General features: G+C 45.3%; 1 protein-coding gene and 1 long non-coding RNA gene across 6 annotated transcripts in view; one reads left to right on the top strand and one right to left on the bottom strand.

Moving 5' to 3' along the window:
• The window catches only part of LOC138761905 (contactin-associated protein-like 5), an 857,011-nt gene that overhangs the window by 149,096 nt on the left and 684,929 nt on the right, over positions 1–22,986 (top strand). The gene's annotated exons all lie outside the window — the stretch shown is intronic.
• Positions 1–22,986, bottom strand: part of LOC138761908 (uncharacterized) — a 230,101-nt gene that overhangs the window by 10,193 nt on the left and 196,922 nt on the right. The window lies entirely within an intron of this gene.

Below are 22,986 nucleotides of genomic sequence, written 5' to 3'. Positions count from 1 at the left end.
GAAATTGGGCAGCATGGACTCGTGGGCCAAAAGGCCCTGTAATTGTGCTCGATGTATAAGTTGAAAAATATTGCCAAATGTTAACGTTGGAGCAAAAGTTACCGTCTGTGGTACTGTCATACTTAAATCCCTTTAAGCATTTTGCAGATCTTAAAAATGTTCATGATTTTGTTTTACCATTACTATCTACATATCAAGGTCGACAACATCAGGCTGAACATTTTTTCATGTACTGAATTTTTTTTTAAGAATGTCGTTGATTGGTATTTTAGCCATTCTTTTCAACCTTGGCTGGTGACTAACATTAATTTTACATTTGGAAAGCCAATCATTTAAGTTCATACTAACTGAAGGTAATGGTTCCATTATTGTCATGTAATACCACATTTAGAATATAACATACATGAAATTCTTTAACTTTGTCTACTGTAGGGAAGACAGAGAGTTGCCACTTTTCAAGCGCCCCTCACAGATATGAGGCCCCAGTGAGGAACAAACTCATGACCCCTGGTTTACAAGACCAGTCCTCTAACCACTGAGCTATTAGAGCCCCTGATTGATGATGTATCAATAATCTTCAGCAGAAATCTAATTTCTGAAAAACGATTTTGCAAGTACATTTGAAACTCAACTATATTATTCCCAGTCAGAATTGGATGGAAAAAATCAATAAGTACTGAATAATAATATGATATGATAAAACATGCTCATTTTGGTTCCCTCATTCTATTCTTTCAAAAGGGAATTTAGGAAGAAAATGGTTTGGCTTATAAATTTTTATTTCAAAGTAATATTTGGGACAAAGGAATTGGATCATGCGCAGGAAACAGTTTCTCAAGAGAACCTAGTAAAACACGAAAGTCTGAAGACATAGTGATCGAAATAAAAGCACAGTGCTGGAGGAACCCAGCAAGACAAACTGTGTACTTCATACAGCATGGACAAAGATACCTAACCAATGTTTCTGGCTTGAGCCCTTCATTGAGGTATGAGCAAAACGTAGACAGGGACCTGAATAAAAGGCTGGGAAAGAAGGGCAGGCGGTGGAATCTGGGGAGAGAAGCCAAGAGAGCTAGAGTCAATACAACAATTTGCCCAGGTACATTACTCTTATCTACGACAAGCATTGATGTTCTTAGCACTTTTGTTTCCCCTTTCAGTCATTCACATAATTTGTTTTTGTTCCACTGTTTCTTACAACCGAAAGTACATTTCAAAAATATTTTTAAAAATAAACTTTATTCACATTAAAACTATGTACAACAGAAAACTCTGCAAAGTCTTTTCATATTATTAGTGTCATATTCACACATTCTATTGCTGCACATTGTTATATTCATTCTGTTATTTTTCATTGCAGCACTATTGTCACTCTTGTGGCCATCTGTAGTTTGTCTTCCCTCCATTTTTTGAGGGGCTTCCCCTGTGGTCTCAGCCCCTCAATGCTCAGTTGAGGAAGGGCTCCAGATGTTGTTTTTCGCCCTCATGTTGGCTGCATAAAGCCTCAAAGCGCTCCTTAGCACCCTCTCCTGGAGTCAGCAGCATTCCCTCACTGATATCAGCTGGAAGATCAACATTGGCTTTCTCTTCCTGGCTCAGTTTCAGACCTTGTGACTATTTGTTCAATTACAGTTGGAGACCGAGAGGAAGTTCATCCCATTAGGATCATCTCAGTTGCCCGATGAAGATGGAGAGTCCAACTAATTGGACTAATTCTAACATCTTCATGAACACTTGACACTAGGATATAGTGACTGGATGACTCACAGTAACAATCCATTTTCATCAATTAATCTACAACAGACTCCGACATGGCATGAATAATGATCAGTGTTTGTGATCTTTAGGAACCAACTGTCAAAAGTCATCTTCATCCTCCAGCCATCCTCATTTTAACTTGTGTCATGTCTCATATCTTCTACCTCTGTCATGCAGATAAGGAGAAATCAATAATTCCAGTTTTCCTTCAAAATTATGACTGTACATAATTTGAGCTATACATAACCTAAGCAGCAAGATCAATCTGTGACATTTAGTACATTTTATTTAACTTGACATTGTTCCTTATTTCAATTTGAAGGATCTGATTGATAAAATTGAATGCAGTGTTTAAAAATATCGTTAGCTTGCCACTTACTTGTCTTCAATATCTGTTAAAACAATGGCCGTGCAGGTTGGACATGAGATGTGGTTTTAATCACATTCAACTGTGAAGAAATGTCAGATGTTACTTTGCAATAAATGGTGATCTCACTGGAATTTAGATTTTTTGGCAGTTTGGATTCTCTCTGGCTTAACAATTCCCCAGATGTCTGCATGGTTGAGATGGTTTAATTCTGGTGACAGTGATGAATGAAGCATGTTATTCATGTAAAGCACAGCAGCACACAGAAGTAAAGTTGATTGAGAAACTGTAAATGCCTGATTTAGGTGAGAGTTCTTGCAAGCCCAGCTCAACTGAATGTAGTTGACCAAAATGCATTGACAGCCGTTGATATGTAGGCGGAGATTTGCCAGTTAATGCCAGTACATTTGCCAGCATATTTTCACTTTCATGTCTATGCACTGCAACTCGGAAGTTTGGAATACTCTGGAGCTCAAGTGGGAACTATAAATGTAGCAAAGCACAAAAGTCTGGAGACTGTGATTGTAGTAAAAAGACAAATTCTGGAGGAACTAAGTAGATCTCACAGTGTCCTTAAAAAAGGCGTCAGGCCATTCCAAAGGAGGACATGGTCATAGGTTGCCATATATGCCGTACTTAAAATATATGGATGTGTGTATGTATATATATAATATATACCTACAAACATTTGCATTTGTTGTTTTTGCAATACCATTTAATTAATGCAATATATATATATATATATATATATATATATATATATATACACGTAGTAGTGGCCCACCACCGGTGCAATGGGGCTGACACTTCGGGTGGTGAACCAAAACCCAGCAAGCGAACCAGCGGACAAATGGCTAGGGCAGCGTGAGGGCCAGTGACCCTAAAATTGCATTGGCCCCGCTGTGCAGCGGGGCCAACAGACAGATACAGACAGAGACAGCATGTGGGGAGGAAGGTATTGTTTTGAAGGTATGTACCCGTGTGCGGTAGACCCATTTTTGTTATGCTGATTGTTGTGTTGATAAAGGGAAGAAATGCCAGGAATGTAAACAGTATTAAAGTCTGGCTTGAGCCCCCAATAAAGCAGAGATATACCTGACTACACTCATGTGTGTGTCTTTCTTCGCATAGCCTGCAGCTATAATTGGTGACCCCAACAGTTTAGACAGCATCTAAACCCAATGATAAACAAGCCGGCAGCAGTCCACGCAGTCACTCTCAAACTACCAACCAACTGGATGAATCAACCATGCGTGTGGTTTAACCAGGCGGAGGCACAGTTCCAGATCCGGCAGATCACATCAGAGTCCACCTGGTACTACCATGTGGTGAACACCCTGGACCAGAACACAGGTAACCAGGTGGCCAACTTCATCCAAGAGCCCCCATCAGAAGGCACCAGCAATACCTTCAAGGACTTACTAATCAAGACCTTTGGGCTCTCATAGCGTGAGAGAGGGTTACATCTGCTCCACTTGGATGAGCAAAGGGATAGGTCCCTGTCAGCTCTGATGAATGAGGTGCTGCATCATGTTTGAACAGGAAAGCCTGGAGCAACTCCCTGAGGACATCCAACTGCTCCTGGAAGACGTCGACTTTAGTGACCCCTGGAAAGTCGCAGCATGAGTGGACGTCCTGTGGAAACAGACGTGGGAGTGCTCGGCATCCATGGGGCTCATCACCAAACCCCGGAGCCAGACCTGTCCAGATACACTGAAGGAACAGCAGCTCCAATGACCAGAGGTGTTTCTTCCATAAGAGATGGGGTTCCAGAGCCCACTGGTGCAAATCACCACTTATGTTCCAGAGAATCGCCGAGGCCAGCTGTCACTAATGACCACAACGGCTGGCCAACAAGATAGTCGCTTGTATGCGTGGAACTGCCAGTCTGGACAGCAATTCCTCATAGACACTGGGGCAGAGGTCAATTTCCTGCCCCTATCAGGACAGGACACTAGGAGCAGGCAAGTAGGCCCCATATTGAGTGCTGCCAACAACAGCACGATCAGGACCTATGGCACATGCAAGGTCAAACTTCAGTTGAGAGGCAACCTCTTCTTGTGGGTGTTCACGTTGGCCGCAGTGGAACAGCTGCTCCTCGGGTCAGACTTCTTATGCACCCACAGCCTGCTCATGAGCCTCAAGGGTCAGTGACTGGTCCATGCAAAAACATTCCAGACCTTCCCCCTCAAGGATGCTAAGGTTCCAGCACCTCACCTGGACTCTATGCAGCGATCCACGGATGAGTACGCCAAGGTCCAGGCAATGCTCACCCCCCCCAATTCACCACAGCAATGCCCCTACACGGATTACAACATGATATCCCTACCCAATGCCCACTGCTCCATGCACGATCAAAACCTTTTCCTCCGGGAAGCTTCAGTTGGCGAAGGAGGAATTCAAGAAATTGGAAGAGCTCGGTCAGGCAGCCCATGGGCTTCTCCCCTGCACATGGTGCCCAAAGGTGTTGGGGTTTGGAGACCATGTGGTGACTACCATCATCTCAATAGGGTCACAGTGCCAGATCAATAACCTATGCCACATATCCAGGACTTTGCGACCAACCTGCATGGGGAAAAGGTCTTCTCCATAGTGGACTTCATGTGGGGATATCATATCCGGGTCTACTCAGATGATATCGCCAAGACTGCCATCATCAGCCCGTTCGGCTTGTTTGAATTCCTGCATGTGCTGTTTGGGTTGAAGAACGCTGCACAGACATTTCAGCAGCTAATGGATGTGGTGGGTCGAGACCTGGATGCTACCTTCATCTACTTGGACGACATCCTCATGGTGAGAAAGGACCGACAAGAACACTTGGTTCACCTCTACAATCTCTACACCCAACTGAGCAAATTCGGACTGACAATCAACCCAGCCAAATGCCAGTTTAGGTTGGAGGACATCGACTTCCTGGACCATAGGATAACCAAGGAAGTGGCCACAGCACTACCCAGTAAAGTGGAGGTTATCCAAAAATTTCCTAGGCCCAACATAACCAGGGGACTACAGGAATTTGTGTTGATGATCAACTTCTACCACAGGTTCATCCCTTTGGCTCTCCAAATTATGCTGCCCTTGTTCATCCAGATGGTGGGCAAGGCAAAGGACATAGCATAGGACAAGGAGTCAGCAGAAACCATTGTGAAGGTCAAGGAAGCCCTGGCACGTGCTGCTCTTCTGGCACATCCCAGGTCAGACATTCCAATGGCCCTGACATTGGGTGCCTCAAGAAACGTGATCAGCGGAGTCCTTGAGCAGCAGATTGAAGGGAATTGGCGACCACTGGCTTTTTTTCAGCAAACATCTGTGACCTCAGGAACTGAAGTACAGCACTTTCAACAGAGAGCTACTGGCGCTGTACCTGGCCATCCGTCACTATAGGTACTTGCTTGAGGGCAGGACTTTTACGGCCTTCACAGACCACAAGCCCATGACTTTTGCCTTGGCCAAGATCTCGGACCCCTAGTCAGCCCGCCAGCAACATCACCTGTCTTACATCTTGGAGGACACCACAGTTGAAAGACATGTCTCTGGCAAAGACAACATGGTGGATGATGCACTGTTCTGACAGAGTATCCACGTACTAATGAAGGGAGTGGATTTTGTAGCACTGGCGAAGGCACAGCAATACAACGTGCAGATACCCCAGTACACGTCAGCCATATCGGGACTGCAGCTCCAGGACATCCTAGTTGGCACAGGTAACATCACTCTCCCTCCTGTGCGACATGGCCATTGGCCAGGTCGGACCTATCATCCCGGTGGCTTGGAGACGGCAGATTTTCAATTCCATCTACAGGCTGGCTTACCCATTTTTCAGTACCAGGGTCTGACTGGTGGCCAGCAAATACGTGTGGTATGGATTATGAAAACAGGTCAGCAGGTGGGCAAAGGCGTGCACGGAGTGCCAAACAACCAAGGTGCAGCAGTATACCAAGACCCCACTGCAACACTTTGAGCCCATGGAGTGAAGATTTGACCACGTCCACATGGAAATAGTGGGACCCCTACCAGTATCTCAGGGTTTCTGTTATCTGTTCACGATGATTGTCCGTTTCACCAGGTGGCCGGAAACAGTCCCACTGGTGGACACATCTACAACCTTGTGAGCCAGAGCCCACATCTCCTCCTGGGTGGCACAGCCTGGGATCCATCCCACATTACATCAGGCAGAGGGGCCTAGTTCACCTCCAGCCTGTGGTCCGACCTCGCCAGCCTGTGGGGCGCCCAGCTACAACACACAATGGCCTATTATCCACATTCAAATGGCCTAGTGAAGCATTTCCACAGGCACTTCAATGCTGCACTCATGACCATACTACAAGGACCTAACTGGGTAGACAAGCTACCATGGGCACTGCTGTGGATCCACACAGTACCCAAGGAGGACCTCAACACCTCTTCGGCTGAACTCATCTTTGGAGTTCCACTGGTAGTCCTGGGGGAATTTGAATCATCTCCAGGTGGACAGCAGGACGACATGGCAGCTCTCCTCCATGACCTAAGGGACGGAGTTGGAAACCTAGCCCCAAATCCACCTGCCAGGCATGGACACATGAGGACCAACTTACCCAAAGACCTGCAGGACTGTGTGTATGTTTTCATTTGCAGGGGTCCACACCATCTACCACTGCAGAAGCTGTACGAGGGTCCGTTCTGGGTCACCAGAAACAATGGAGCCATGTTCGAGCTGGAGGTCGGGGGTAAGATGGAGGTTTTCACCATGAACAGGTTAAAAGCCAGCATACCTAGACACGGTGCACCCAGTCGAGACGCCAGCACCACACAAAAGAGGCAGGGCTCTGAAACCTGCAGAGAAACTGCCTTTGGGCATCAAGGACAGTTCTGCCAGTTTTGGAGGGGGAGACATGTAGCAGTCCGCCACTATGGCAATTGGGCCGGCACTCTGGGCAGCGAGTGCAACCAAAAGCCAGCAGACCACGCAGTGGCGCTGGCCCCAGCACTTGAACTGGCGGATGAACGTCTGGGGCAGTGGAAGGACCAGTGACCCCAAAATGGCACTGGCCCTGCTGCACAGCCAACAGACAGGGACAGCGTGCAGGGAAGAAGGGATTTTTATGTAGGAATGTACCTGTACATGGGAAACATGCTTTTGTTATGTGGGCCATTGCATCAGTAAAGGGGGAGAAATGGCAGGAATGTGAAGTGTATAAAAGTCGGGCTCGTGTGTGTGTGTGTGTGTGTGTGTGTGTGTGTGTGTGAGATCACGTAGCATGTGGCCACAATATATATATATATATATATATATATATGGTAACCTATGACCATGCTCTCCTTTGGAATGGCCATCCTACCAGGCCTGAAATGTTATTTATATATCTTTGCCTCTTATGGACGCTGCTAGACCTGCTGAGTTCCTCCAGCATTTCTATGTTTTTACTATAATGCAGCTCCTGGACTCGCCATCGAGTGAATATATGTTTTATTAGTTGTTGATTTGAGGGGCGAATGTACATTGTATCCAATCCCTCAGTTTTATATCAGTCAGAGACAATGCATCATTCATTTGAATGGTGAGCCCGACATTTCTTTAATAGGGAATTTTGATTAAAGATCAAGAATAGAAAATGTCAGGGGAGGGGCAGGTCATTCAGATTTCAGAGCCTGTGCCACTGCTCAGCAAGATAACAGCTCATCTTCTGCCTCAAAATAATTTAACTGCTCCAACCATACCATTAGGTTATAAAACGGGAGCAGAATTAGCCTATCCAGCCCATCGAGTTTGCTCCACGATTCAAATCATGGCTGACATATTTTATTTTTCAATCCCATTCTTTTGCTTTCTTCCCATAACCTTTGACACCCTTTTTAACATCTGCTTTAAATATGCTTAATGACTTGGTCTTCACAGCAGTCTGTGGCAACTAATTCCAGAGATTCACCACCCACTGGCTGAAGAAACTGCTCCTCACTTTGTTCTAAAGGGACATCCTACACCCTTTTATTTTAAGGCTGAATCCTCTGGTGCTGGACTCTCCCACTCCTGGAAACAATTTATCTATCTAATGTTTGGAATGTTTTGATGCATTTCCTGGGGCATCAAACACTTTCCATATGTTAACCTCTCATATGAATATTCTTGTAAATCTCCTCTGGACACTCTCCATTGCCAGCACATCCTTTGCTCATAATACTCCAAATGTGTTACAGTTGCCTTCCTTCCCATTGACTCAGCCTACAAGTTAACCTCTTGGGAATTCTACACCAGGACTGCTAAGTCCCTTTTGATCTCAACTTTCTGAATTATTTTCCCATTTAGAAAATAGCCTACGTCTTTATTCCTGGTGACGAAATACATGGCCACACTTTTCCCAGCAATGCTTGAATCTGTCACCTTTTTTACCATTCTCTGAACCTGTCCAAGTCCTCCTGTAGACTCCCTGTTTCCTCATCACAACCCAGCCCTCCCATCTATCATCTGCAAATGTGACCACAAAGCGATCGATTCTGTCATCTAAATCATTTACATACAGCATGGAGAGTAGCGGACCCAATGTGGACCCCTGCAGCAAACCACTGGACCCCTGCAGTCACCGGCAGCCAGTCAAATAAAAACCCCTTTATTGCCACACTTTACCTTTAGCTAGTTAGCCAAGCATCTAACTTCTTATCCTTAATACTGTCTTGTTTAGCGGCCTCGTATGTCAATTTCCTTCTGAAAATCCTAGTAAAGTGATTCTGTCTATCTTCGTCATAATTTCCTGAACAAATTTGTCAGGCAAGATCTCCCCTTAAAGGAACTATGCTGACTTTGGATGATTTTTAACTTGTGCTTTCAATCACCCAAAACTACCTCCTTACTAATGGACTTTATAATCTTGCAACTGCTGAAATCAAGTTAACCGGCCTATAATTCCCTGCCTTTTGCCTCTCTCCCTTGTTGAAGAGTGTAGAGACATTTTCAATTTTCTAGTCCTCAAGAACTATTCCAAGCTCTTGTGATTCCAGTAAGATGTCCACTAATGTGTTCACAATCTCGATGCTACCTCTTTCAGCTCTTGGGTGTAGTCTGTCTGGTGCAGGTCAGTTATCCATCTTCAGTTCCCAATCAGCTTCTCTTAAGTAAGTAATACCGACTATGATCACTTTTGTCCATAGTGAAAACTGATGCAAAATACCCATTCTGTTCATCAGTTTGATCCCCATTACCATGACTCCAGCATTGTATTCCAGCAGTCTGATGTCACCTCTTCCCTCTCTTTTACTCTGAAAAACTTGGTATCCTCTTTTATCTCATTAGCTAGCTAACTTCTGTATTTCATCTTTTCTCCCCATGGTTTTCTTTGTTGCCTTCTGTATGTTTTTGAAAGCTACCCAATCCTCAGAATTTCCACTAGTTCTTTTTGCAATACTGTATGCCTGTATACTGTAGGCAGGCCCCTCCAGCCCGGGTAAGAAACCTGCATAGGAGAAGGCCACTCCGATATAAAACCTACGACCCAAGGACCTCGCTGCCACGTCCCAGCTTGCTTGGCCACGGCACACGAACCATGGGTGTAAAGGGTGGGGCCAGTACTGCGCGCACTGCACTCCACCTAAAAGCTCCTTTGCGCAGGCCCGAGGACAGGTCCACGTCCTCCCCCTCCACGTCCTCCCCCTCCACGTCCTCCCCCTCAAAAGATGCTCACAAACTCAAGCTAGCATGCTGGAACATCAGAACCATGCTAGACAAGGCTGACAGCCACCGACCTGAACGTCGGTCTGCCCTCATTGCACATGAACTCCTCAGACTTGACATCGACATAGCCGCTCTCAGTGAAGTCCACCTGGCAGATGTAGGCAGCCTCCAAGAACGCGGCGCGGGCTACACACTCTACTGGTCTGGAAAGCCTTCGGATGAACGACGCCTATCTGGTGTAGGCTTCATGGTCAAGAGCTTCATTGCCTCCAAACTCGAAAATCTTCCGACAGGCCTCTCGGACTGAATCATGTCCATGCGACTCCCACTTCAAAACAAGCGTCACATCACCCTCATCAGTGTCTATGCTCCAACCCTCCAGGCGGAACCAGCAGAAAAGAACAAGTTCTACACCGACCTGCACAACCTCATCCAACGTACCCCTACAGCCGACAAGGTTGTCATCCTGGGCGACTTCAACGCTCGTGTCGGCAAAGACTCAGAAACCTGGCCAGGAATCCTGGGCAAGCATGGCGTCGGCAAGTGCAACGACAATGGGCGCCTCCTGTTGGAGCTCTGCGCAGAACAGCGACTTGTCATTACAACCACCCTTTTTCAGCAGAGGGACAGCCTTAAGACCACCTGGATGCATCCCCGATCCAAACACTGGCACCTCCTGGACTACATCCTGGTGCAAGAAAGTGACAAACAAGATGTGCTCCACACCAGGGTCATGCCTAGCGCGGAATGCCACACTGACCACCGGCTGGTTCGCTGCAAGCTCAACCTTCACTTCAAGCCAAAGCCCAGGAACAATAAAGCCCCCAGAAAGAGGTTCAATGTTGGAAACCTGCAGTCAGACGAAGCGAGAGGAAACTTCCAGGCAAACCTCAAAGCAAAGCTCGACGTTGCAACCCGCCTCACGGACCCGTCCCCTGAAACCCTCTGGGATCAGTTGAAGACTACCATACTGCAATCCACTGAAGAGGTACTGGGCTTCTCCTCCAGGAAAAACAAGGACTGGTTTGACGAAAACAGCCAGGAAATCCAGGAGCTGCTGGCAAAGAAGCGAGCTGCCCACCAGGCTCACCTTACAAAGCCGTCCTGTCCAGAGAAGAAACAAGCCTTCCGTCGCGCATGCAGCCATCTTCAGCGCAAACTCCGGGAGATCCAAAATGAGTGGTGGACTAGCCTCGCCAAACGAACACAGCTCAGCGCGGACATTGGCGACTTCAGGGGTTTCTACGAGGCTCTAAACGCTGTGTACGGCCCCTCACCCCAAGTCCAAAGCCCGCTGCGCAGCTCAGACGGCAAAGTCCTCCTCAGCGACAAGATCTCCATCCTCAACCGATGGTCAGAACACTTCCAATCTCTTTTCAGTGCCAACCGCTCAGTCCAAGATTCCGCCCTGCTCCAGCTCCCTCAACAGCCCCTAAGGCTAGAGCTGGATGAGGTTCCCACCCTGGATGAGACATATAAGGCAATCGAACAACTGAAAAGTGGCAAAGCAGCAGGTATGGATGGAATCCCCCCAGAAGTCTGGAAGGCTGGCGGCAAAACTCTGCATGCCAAACTGCATGAGTTTTTCAAGCTTTGTTGGGACCAAGGTAAACTGCCTCAGGATCTTCGTGATGCCACCATCATCACCCTGTACAAAAACAAAGGCGAGAAATCAGACTGCTCAAACTACAGGGGAATCACGTTGCTCTCCATTGCAGGCAAAATCTTTGCTAGGATTCTACTAAATAGAATAATACCTAGTGTCGCCGAGAATATTCTCCCAGAATCACAGTGCGGCTTTCGCGCAAACAGAGGAACTACTGACATGGTCTTTGCCCTCAGACAGCTCCAAGAAAAGTGCAGAGAACAAAACAAAGGACTCTACATCACCTTTGTTGACCTCACCAAAGCCTTCAACACCGTGAGCAGGAAAGGGCTTTGGCAAATACTAGAGCGCATCGGATGTCCCCCAAAGTTCCTCAACATGATTATCCAACTGCACGAAAACCAACAAGGTCGGGTCAGATACAGCAATGAGCTCTCTGAACCCTTCTCCATTAACAATGGCGTGAAGCAAGGCTGTGTTCTCGCACCAACCCTCTTTTCAATCTTCTTCAGCATGATGCTGAACCAAGCCATGAAAGACCCCAACAATGAAGACGCTGTTTACATCCGGTACCGCACGGATGGCAGTCTCTTCAATCTGAGGCGCCTGCAAGCTCACACCAAGACACAAGAGAAACTTGTCCGTGAACTACTCTTTGCAGATGATGCCGCTTTAGTTGCCCATTCAGAGCCAGCTCTTCAGCGCTTGACGTCCTGCTTTGCGGAAACTGCCAAAATGTTTGGCCTGGAAGTCAGCCTGAAGAAAACTGAGGTCCTCCATCAGCCAGCTCCCCACCATGACTACCAGCCCCCCCACATCTCCATCGGGCACACAAAACTCAAAACGGTCAACCAGTTTACCTCTCTCGGCTGCACCATTTCATCAGATGCAAGGATCGACAATGAGATAGACAACAGACTCGCCAAGGCAAATAGCGCCTTTGGAAGACTACACAAAAGAGTCTGGAAAAACAACCAACTGAAAAACCTCACAAAGATAAGCGTATACAGAGCCGTTGTCATGCCCACACTCCTGTTCGGCTCCGAATCATGGGTCCTCTACCGGCACCACCTACGGCTCCTAGAACGCTTCCACCAGCGTTGTCTCCGCTCCATCCTCAACATCCATTGGAGCGCTTTCATCCCTAACGTCGAAGTACTCGAGATGGCAGAGGTCGACAGCATCGAGTCCACGCTGCTGAAGATCCAGCTGCGCTGGGTGGGTCACGTCTTCAGAATGGAGGACCATCGCCTTCCCAAGATCGTGTTATATGGCGAGCTCTCCACTGGCCACCGTGACAGAGGTGCACCAAAGAAAAGGTACAAGGACTGCCTAAAGAAATCTCTTGGTGCCTGCCACATTGACCACCGCCAGTGGGCTGATAATGCCTCAAACCGTGCATCTTGGCGCCTCACAGTTTGGCGGGCAGCAACCTCCTTTGAATAAGACCACAGAGCCCACCTCACTGACAAAAGACAAAGGAGGAAAAACCCAACACCCAACCCCAACCAACCAATTTTCCCTTGCAACCGCTATAACCGTGTCTGCCTGTCCCGCATCGGACTTGTCAGCCACAAACGAGCCTGCAGCTGACGTGGACTTTTTACCCCCTCCATAAATCTTCGTCCGCGAAGCCAAGCCAAAGAAAAGACTGTATGCCTCCTCTTTTGTTTTTATGCTGTTTTTGATTTCCCTAATACCACAGATGCCTAAGGCACCCTTCAGGATGATTCTTCTTCTTGGGGATGAAGTGATTGTGCTTCTTCCTGCCAGGGTCCCCTTCTGATTAACTTTAGCCAGTACCTGTCTCATGCCATTGTAGTTAATATCACTCACCTGCAATAGTGACAAATTTGATTTTTTTTTTCCCTCTCAAACTTCAGAGTTCAAGGAAACTTGAAGATCTCAGGCCCAAAATGTCAGTTATACATATACCTTTACCCTCCTATGCTGAGTTCCTTCAGCATTTCTGTGTTTTCACTACAATCACAGTGTCTGTAGACTTTTGTGTTTCACAAGGAAACTGAGCTACCTTTGAACACAAGAAATTTCATAATCTCTCCTTTTTTTGGACTGTTTCCAAATATTTTGTCAGACAGGCCATCTGATCCCTTGGCATGTTCCTAAAGCCAGCAGTCTGCTCAAAGCCCCATGGCAACAAATCTTTAGCTGGGGATGGGGTGGGGGGGGGGGGGGGTGGCTAATGCGGGTAGGTTCTGTGAGATGTCGGCTGTGGATAGCACATTCCAAGCCATTTGGTCATATTTGCATGCATGCTTAATGTCAATTTGTTTTTATAACAGAGAGGGATAATACATTTTTCTTTATTAGAATCCAAATGAAAAGGAATTGTTGGTGCTGCAAATCTGAGGGGGCCTGACACTCCACTAAACCTTTACACCTGTATGTCGTTCAACAAACGGCTGGCAATGGTGGTGTGGGATGGGGAACAGGTGGCTTGTCTGACCATATATTTGGAAGCAGTCAAAGAAGAAAGATAATGAATTTTTTTGTGTTCAAAATGAATTGGTAGGTGATCCAAATGTGAAACAAAAACTGAAATTGCAATCTGTCTTTATGGATTGGCTGAGCCAGTAGGAGTGGTTCCCCTTAAAGTCACACTGGAGTAGACTTTGTCAGTAATAAAAAGCCTACAAAAGGTGTGTAGTGTGGATAGTGGAGGCTTATGTGATCTCTCCGTCTGGAACCTAGTCGGAGGTTGCATCACTTCCCAATCAATCTTGGACCATCATCTATTAGTACACACCTGACAATTGGCCCCTTTAATGACCCAGTGATTACCTGGGGCAGACCCTCCAGCTTACTGTACTATAAAATACATCATGTGCAGTAGCTCTTCATTTTGGTGCTTTTTGGCCCTGAGATAATCCCTGCTGTGAACAACGCTGGAGGAGCCATTGGTAAGGTGTTCACTACAGTGGGATCAAGGTTGTTGGATTCTTTTAGTTGCAGATAGCATCTGAGCCGTACTCACATTAGACAAGGAATAGCGGCTAGTGTATTGTAGTCCTTGGTTGTGATAAGCCTGTATAAACTGTTGGTGGAATCAGTAGTATTAAGCATGATGTGACTGGGTTGTACTGTGCTTGAAAGAGAGTAAGCAATTGCTGGTATCAGTAGTATTAGAAATATAGAAAACTTACAGCACAATACAGGCCTTTTGGCCCACAATGTTGTGCCAAGTATGTCCCTACCGCAGAAATTAGTAAGCTTTCCCATAGCCCTCTATTTTACTAAGTTCCATGTGCCTATCCAAAAGTCTCTTAAAGGACCTTAATGTATCTGCCTCAACCACTGTTGCTGGCAGGCCATTCCATGCACCCACCTCTATGTAAAAAAAAGCGTACCCCTGACATCTCCTCTGTAGCTACTTTCCAGCATCTTAAACCTGTGTCCTCTTGGGGCAACCATTTCAGCCCTGAGAAAAAGCCTATGACTATCTACACGATCAATGCCTCTCATCATCTTAAATTCCTCTATCAGGTCACCTCTCATCCTCTGCCGCTCCATGGAGGAAAGGCTGAGTTCACTCAACATGTTTTCATAAGACATGCTCCCTCAACCATGCAATAACCTTTTAAATCTCCTCTGCACCCTTTCTATGGCTTCCACAACCTTCTGGTAGTGAGGCAACCAGAACTGCGCACAGTATTCAAGTGAGGTCTGTCCAGGGTCCTATATAATTGCAACATTACCTCTTGGCTCCTAAATTCAGTTCCATGATTAATGAAGGCCAAAACACCATATGCCTTCTAACCACAGAATAAACCTGCCAAGTTGCTTAGAGAGTCCTATGGACTTGAACCCAAATATCCCTCTGATCCTCCACACTGCCAATAATTTTACCCTTAAGACTATATTCTTCCATTATATTTGGCCTACCAAAATCAACTACTTCACACTTATCTGGGTTGAAGTCCATCTGCCACTTTTCAGCCCAATTTTGCATCCTCTCAATGTCCCGTTGTAACCTCTGACAGTCCTTAACACTATCCACAAGACCCCCAACTTTGTGTCATCAGAAAACTTACTAACCCATCATTTCAGTTCCTCATCCAGGTCATTTATAAACATCAGAACATATCCCTGCAGGACCCCACTGGTTACTGACCTTCATACTGAATATGACCCATCTACAACCACTTTTTGCCTTCAGTGGGAAAACCAATTCCAGATACACAAAGCAATGCCCCTTTGGATCCCATGTCTCCTTACTTTCTCAATAAACATTGTATGGGGTACCTTATCAAATGCCTTGCTGAAATATATATACACTACATCTACTGCTCTTCCTTCATCAATGTGTTTAGGTCAAAAAATTCAATCAGGATAATAAGGCATGACCTACCCTTGACAAAACCACGTTGACTATCCTAATCATATTATACCTCGTTCATAAATCCTGCCTCTCAGGATCCTCTCCATCAGCTTACCAACCACTGAAGTAAGACTCACTGGTCTATAATTTCCTGGGTTATCTCTACTCCCTTTCTTGAAAAAAGGAACAACATCCGCAACCCTCCAATCCTCTGGTACCTCTCCTGTCCCCAATAATGATCACTGCCAGAAGCTCAGCAATCTCCACCTTTGCCTCCCACGGTAGCCTGGGGTACATCTCATCCAGTCCCAGTGCTATATTCAACTTAATGCTCTCCAAAAGCTTCAGCGCATCCTTTCAATATTAACATGCTCAAGCTTTTCAGTCTTCTGCAAGTCATTACAACAATTACCAAGATCCCAAGATCCCCTTCCATAGTGAATACTTAAGTAAAATATTCATTAATACCTCTGCTGTTTCTTCCAGTTCCATGTATAGTTTCCCACTGTCACACTCGATAGGTCTTATTCTTTCACGCCTTATCCTCTTTCAAAAGGTTCAGAGAGCTTGGTAATGTTAGAGGTTTAGAAGATTACAAGGCTAACAGGAAGGATCTTAAAATGGAAATTAGGAGAGCTAGAAGGGGCCATGAGAAGCCTTGGTGGGCACGATTAAGGAAAACCCCAAGGCATTCTCATGTGAAGAACAAGAGGAAAGAATAGGACCTATTGAGTATGACAGTTGGAAAGTGTATATGGAACCGGAGGAAACAAACTTTTAACTTCTCATACAACAAGGTGCAATCCTGATTGGTACCACTGACTATTACGGAAATTACATCACATGCACATTGTATTTATAAAGGAAAGAACAGAACATGTGAAGTTTCAGACATTATAACCAAACTGCTCTTGATGGACAGTTGTATGTGCTGTGCATCACCATCCGTCATGCATTAGAATTCTGCAAGCTATGTGCTCCTCACATCGCGTCCTCAATTTTTAATAACATTTGCCTTTTCATCTTAATCAGATTGAGTAGCACCCAAAATTTGGTGCAGAGATCTAATTACATTTCTTCAGCAATGGTCAGTGCTCTCTGTCTCTTCTCATGTGTCAGCTTCATGTCACATCTACTTATTTAAAATTCAGAATTCATTATCCACAAATAAAATTTCGATGGCACATTGATGAAGGATTATGACAATTAAGCATTTTACATCCTTTTTTATTTATTTATCTTGAGTGGGAATGGGTCTGAAAGCATGAATTATCCTGGTATTGACGATAATAAAATAAAGGTGAATCACCACAGACCAGACAGCACCAACCCAACTATTTGTTAGTCCCTGCTCAGTCATGACAAGTTATACCTCACACAGTGAAATACAATGGTTAAATATATCTGTCCTCCTGTCCATCAAGAGCAGTTTGTTTACAATGTCCGAAACTTCACGTTCTATTCTTTTCATTATAAATACTTTTATTGATATTTGTTCAATAGAAATAAAATGAACACAATTATATGTGCTACAGAACAAGTGAACAAAAGTTATAATAATGATCAAACGTAGAAATTCAGAAGTTTAATAGCACAAACATAATGATGCATCCTAACAAAAAAAGAGAAAATTCTGAACCCTTCCCCTAAGCAAGGTTGAAGGTTGACATTTAAAAAAAAATCAAGTGACATAATCCTGGAGTGTGACAGCACCATGCCAAAATTCCAATGATAGTAGTCCATAAACAAGCCCCATATAATTTGGAATTTTATATTTGAATCAATAACAGCATATCTAATTTTTTTCCTATTTTAAACAAGACATGATATCCCTTAGCCATTGTGCATTTGTACGTGAAATATTGTCTTTCCATTTAATCAAAATTGCACATCTGACCATTAATGAAAAAAAGAATAAAATGCGACATTGAACTGAATAGTATAACATCATCGTCACAAAGTAGTCCAAAAAGAGCTATTAAAGGGTTAGGTTCCAATGTTAATTTAAAAATAAGCTATAGAATTTGAAAAACTTCCTTCAAAATTTTTCTAAGTGAGGGCAGGTCCAGAACATGTGAATTAAAGAGGCATCCACCTGTTTCACCTTGAGGATTTATATCTGGATAAAAATGAGACCATTTAACTTTAGACATATATACGCCATGAAACATTTAAATTGCAATAGACAATGCTGTGAACAAAAGGATGTAGTGTTAATCAGGTTAAGAATAGCATTCACACCTCATTGGACATTAAAAAGCACAAATTTTGCTCCCAGGCAGGCTTGATTTTAATTAACAAGGCTTGTCTTAAATCAGCACTTTGTCATAAATAAGAGATACGGGTATTAAGCCTTGATAAGTAGGTTTTAGTTAAAAAAAAAATCAAGAATATTCACCTCGGGAATTCTAGGACAATTAGGAATCTGGGATTGAACAAAATGCCCAATTTGTAAATTTCAATCAAAATGAACTTTAGATCAATTAAATTTTACAACCAATTGTTTAAAGAATGCAAAATTGTTGTCAATAGAAAAGGTCTTTAAAATATTTAATAACCAGTCTATGCCACTCATTAAAAGTTACGCCTTGCAAAGAAGATTGGAAAAGATGATTGGATATAATTAGGCTAATAAGAAAAAAAACTGAAATCCAAATAAGCCTAAATGGTGCCCATAATCTCAAGCTGTGTTTAATAATTGGGTTGTCCGTTAATTTACATAAAGAAGACGATAGAGAATACTCAAGAATTCCCAAAAAGGAAATATCGTGAGTAAAATTTAATTCCATTTCTACCCTTGTGGGATGTTCAACTCTTATTAGCCAATTGCACAACAGAGTCAAGTTACATATATTGCCTACCTGGTAACAAAATCTAAAAGTAGGAGACGCCAAACCCCCATTCTTTTTTGATTTTTGAAGATGGACTTTATTCAAGCAAGGATGTTTTCCTTGCCGTAGATAAGATAAAAATGAATGAAGTGAATCAAAAAATGATTTAGAAATAAAAATTATATAGATTGGAAAAGATACAAAAATTTAGGCCATTTTAATAAAATTAATATGACCAACATAGAAATGGACATGTTCAAGGACAAGTTTATTGTCACTCCTATGTCCCCTGATGATCCTCTATGGTTCGTATCCAAGGATGATGTGCGGGCTTCCTTCAGGAGAGTGAATCCAAGGAGAGCAACTAGTTCAGACAAGAGTACCATCTTCCCCTCCAAAATGAACAGCAAATTCCAAGATCTGAACCTCAATACCCCATTATTTAATTGGATCCTGACTTTCCTCACCTACAGACCCCAAGCAGAGAAGAGATTGGGGAAAAAAGCATCTCCACAATCTCCATCAGCACTGGAGCACCACAGGCCTGCATACTTAGCCCCTTGCTCTACTCACTTTACTGTGTGGCTTGGTATAACAACAACATCATTTGCAAATTTACTGCTGATACCACGGTAGTGGTTTGTATAAAAAGGGGTGATGAGTTAGCATGCAGGAAAAAGATTAAAAATATAGCTGAAATGGTGTACCGACAACAACCTCACAGTCAATGTCACAAAAACCAGGAACTGATCGTAGACTTTACGAAGAGAAAACCACAGGTGTACAATCTATTGATCATTAGAAGATCAGAGATGGAGAGTGGGAGGAAATTTAAATTCCTGGGAGTCACTGCCTCACAGGGCCTTTCCTGGACCTGACATACTAATGTCATCATGAAGAAAGCACATCTGCACCTCTTCTTCCTCAGGAATTTGTGATATGATATTGGAAACTTTGACAAACTTCTACAAATTTATAGTGGAAAGTGTGCTGACCTGCTGCATCACAGCCTGGTATGCGGGCCCAATACCTCTGAGCAGAAAGCCCCGCAAAAGGTAATGGACACAGCCCAGTTCGTCACAGACGAAACTCTCTCCACTATTGGAAAGGTGCTGACAGAGACCAGCAACAATAATCAAAGATCAACACCACCCAGGACATGCTCTGATCATGCTGCTGCCATCAGAAAGAGGTATAGGTGCCACAAGACTCATACCGTCCAGTTCTGGAAGAGTTGCTACCCTTCCACCATCGGTCTCCTAAACAAAAAACTGAATTGTTATTACTGATTTTATTTTTCTCTGTATTGCACAGACAGTTTGCTTACATTGGTAAAACAGTAAAGTCTGCAGACACCATGGTTGAAGTAAAAACACAATGCTGGAGAAACTCAGCAGGTCAAGCAGTGTCCTTTATATTATCAAAGATAAACATACATAACTGACGTTTTGGCCTTGAGTCCTTCATCAAATGTCGACAAGTGTCCGAACAAAAAGGTAAGGGGGGGATAGCGGGAAGTTATGTGGAAGCAGGGTGGCTACAGTTATAGCTCGGATTAAAGCTCGAGGTAGAATGAAGACTCACACACCAAGGGAGTGTAATTGACACTGACTTTATTGGGCTGCAGCTCTGCCTTTTATAGGCAGTAGGCCTTGTCACCACCAGGTCGTGGCTTGAGCAAGGCTGGCTGCTGATTGGTTGTCCCTGATGCTCGGGCCAAGATTGGACCTCCTGAGATCGGCTGGCTGAGATGGGCTGATTTGACTGCTATTCCTGCAGCCTATGGGAGTGAGCATCTCATCCTGCATGCTGCCTGCCCAATCATCATATTCAATGACTATTTGCTGTGTCAGCCCAGGGAATGGGCTGCGGACTGCTACACGACCTACCCCCAGAACCGACGACTGGGACACTATCTTTTGGCAGCTGAGTAACTGGTTGGTTAATGTCCAAGTGGGCCATTTTCAGCTGGTCGACCATGAAGGTCTCCTCTCTGCCGCCAATGTCTAACACGCAAATGGAGCTGTTGTGTCTGACAACGCTTTATGGCCCTTCATAAGGTCGTTAAAAGGGGGTGGCCAGTGGGCCCCGCATCGGATGAATATGTAGTGATAGTCTGCAAAATATTTTCAGGCAAATGTGCTGGCTTTCCCACTTAACTGTGGCTAGTGAGCCCAGGCGCTCGCGCAGTCGAGACAATATAGCCGGTGAGAGCTCTCACAAGTCCTCAGAAACTTCCACAAATTTGCCCGGGATGACTAGGGTGAACCATAGACCAACTTGGCAGAGGATGCCTTGAGCAGGACCCAAGGGAGTTTGTCTGCCCAGTTCAGTCCGGTGGTCTGTGGGTTGATGTGGTGGAGTTGGGTTCCCAGGGCATTTGCTAAGGAGATCCACAGACTGGAAGTGAACTGGGGCTCCCCCCCCCCATCAGATGTTAAGTATTCGGGGACCTGAAATCTGCCATTCAGGAGTTCAGTAATACCCAAATACTAGAGCGCATCGGATGTCCCCCAAAGTTCCTCAACATGATTATCCAACTGCACGAAAACCAACAAGGTCGGGTCAGATACAGCAATGAGCTCTCTGAACCCTTCTCCATTAACAATGGCGTGAAGCAAGGCTGTGTTCTCGCACCAACCCTCTTTTCAATCTTCTTCAGCATGATGCTGAACCAAGCCATGAAAGACCCCAACAATGAAGACGCTGTTTACATCCGGTACCGCACGGATGGCAGTCTCTTCAATCTGAGGCGCCTGCAAGCTCACACCAAGACACAAGAGAAACTTGTCCGTGAACTACTCTTTGCAGATGATGCCGCTTTAGTTGCCCATTCAGAGCCAGCTCTTCAGCGCTTGACGTCCTGCTTTGCGGAAACTGCCAAAATGTTTGGCCTGGAAGTCAGCCTGAAGAAAACTGAGGTCCTCCATCAGCCAGCTCCCCACCATGACTACCAGCCCCCCCACATCTCCATCGGGCACACAAAACTCAAAACGGTCAACCAGTTTACCTATCTCGGCTGCACCATTTCATCAGATGCAAGGATCGACAATGAGATAGACAACAGACTCGCCAAGGCAAATAGCGCCTTTGGAAGACTACACAAAAGAGTCTGGAAAAACAACCAACTGAAAAACCTCACGAAGATAAGCGTATACAGAGCCGTTGTCATGCCCACACTCCTGTTCGGCTCCGAATCATGGGTCCTCTACCGGCACCACCTACGGCTCCTAGAACGCTTCCACCAGCGTTGTCTCCGCTCCATCCTCAACATCCATTGGAGCGCTCACACCCCTAACGTCGAGGTACTCGAGATGGCAGAGGTCGACAGCATCGAGTCCACGCTGCTGAAGATCCAGCTGCGCTGGATGGGTCACGTCTCCAGAATGGAGGATCATCGCCTTCCCAAGATCGTATTATATGGCGAGCTCTCCACTGGCCACCGTGACAGAGGTGCACCAAAGAAAAGGTACAAGGACTGCCTAAAGAAATCTCTTGGTGCCTGCCACATTGACCACCGCCAGTGGGCTGATAACGCCTCAAACCGTGCATCTTGGCGCCTCACAGTTTGGCGGGCAGCAGCCTCCTTTGAAGAAGACCGCAGAGCCCACCTCACTGACAAAAGGCAAAGGAGGAAAAACCCAACACCCAACCCCAACCAACCAATTTTCCCTTGCAACCGCTGCAATCGTGTCTGCCTGTCCCGCATCGGACTGGTCAGCCACAAACGAGCCTGCAGCTGACGTGGACTTTTTACCCCCTCCATAAATCTTCATCCGCGAAGCCAAGCCAAAGAAGAAGAATACCCATCCACTTGTCACCATAGAGATTTCAGGTAGCAGTACTGCCTCTGGCCATCTAATCATCCAGTCAACCATGGTCAATAGTTAACATGCATGTCTGGATACAGGTAGAGGCTCCACAATGTTGATATTCATGTGGCTGAAACGGTGGTGTGCTGGTTCGAAAGGCTGCGGAGGGGCTTTAATGAGGGTCTGGACCTTGAGTACCTGGCCCTGAGTGACCTCTTTATGAAGGTCATGCCAGACATGCCATCATTCTAACTGTAGTTCTGCTAGCGGGGTGAGCCAAATTGTGAAGTGAATTGAAAACTCGCCTCCTCCATGTGACCGGAATGACAGGACGTGGTTTACCAGTCGAGGTGTCGCAGAGCAGCATGCGGTTAACTGGGGTGATCTTCTCTAGGAGTGGGGGGAGTGGAAGATGCCACGCTCTGGCTTGGAGGGGAGAGCCCTCCTTAATAATTTGGTGTCTCACCCCCGTGTTTGGGTTTCGCCAAGTTGAAATGGGGGTAATGATGGAGGGGAATTTCTCTAAGACTCGAGTGAATTCATTGTCAGCAGTACTAACCAAGTGTAGATGGGGTTTAGTAAGTTCTGTGCCCTTGAGCGAGAGAGTCTGAAATGTCTCAGTGTGTACCAG

The sequence above is a fragment of the Narcine bancroftii genome, chromosome 4 (assembly GCF_036971445.1).
Source record: "Narcine bancroftii isolate sNarBan1 chromosome 4, sNarBan1.hap1, whole genome shotgun sequence".
NCBI lineage: Eukaryota > Metazoa > Chordata > Chondrichthyes > Torpediniformes > Narcinidae > Narcine > Narcine bancroftii.
This window is presented reverse-complemented; position numbering and strand designations above follow the sequence as displayed.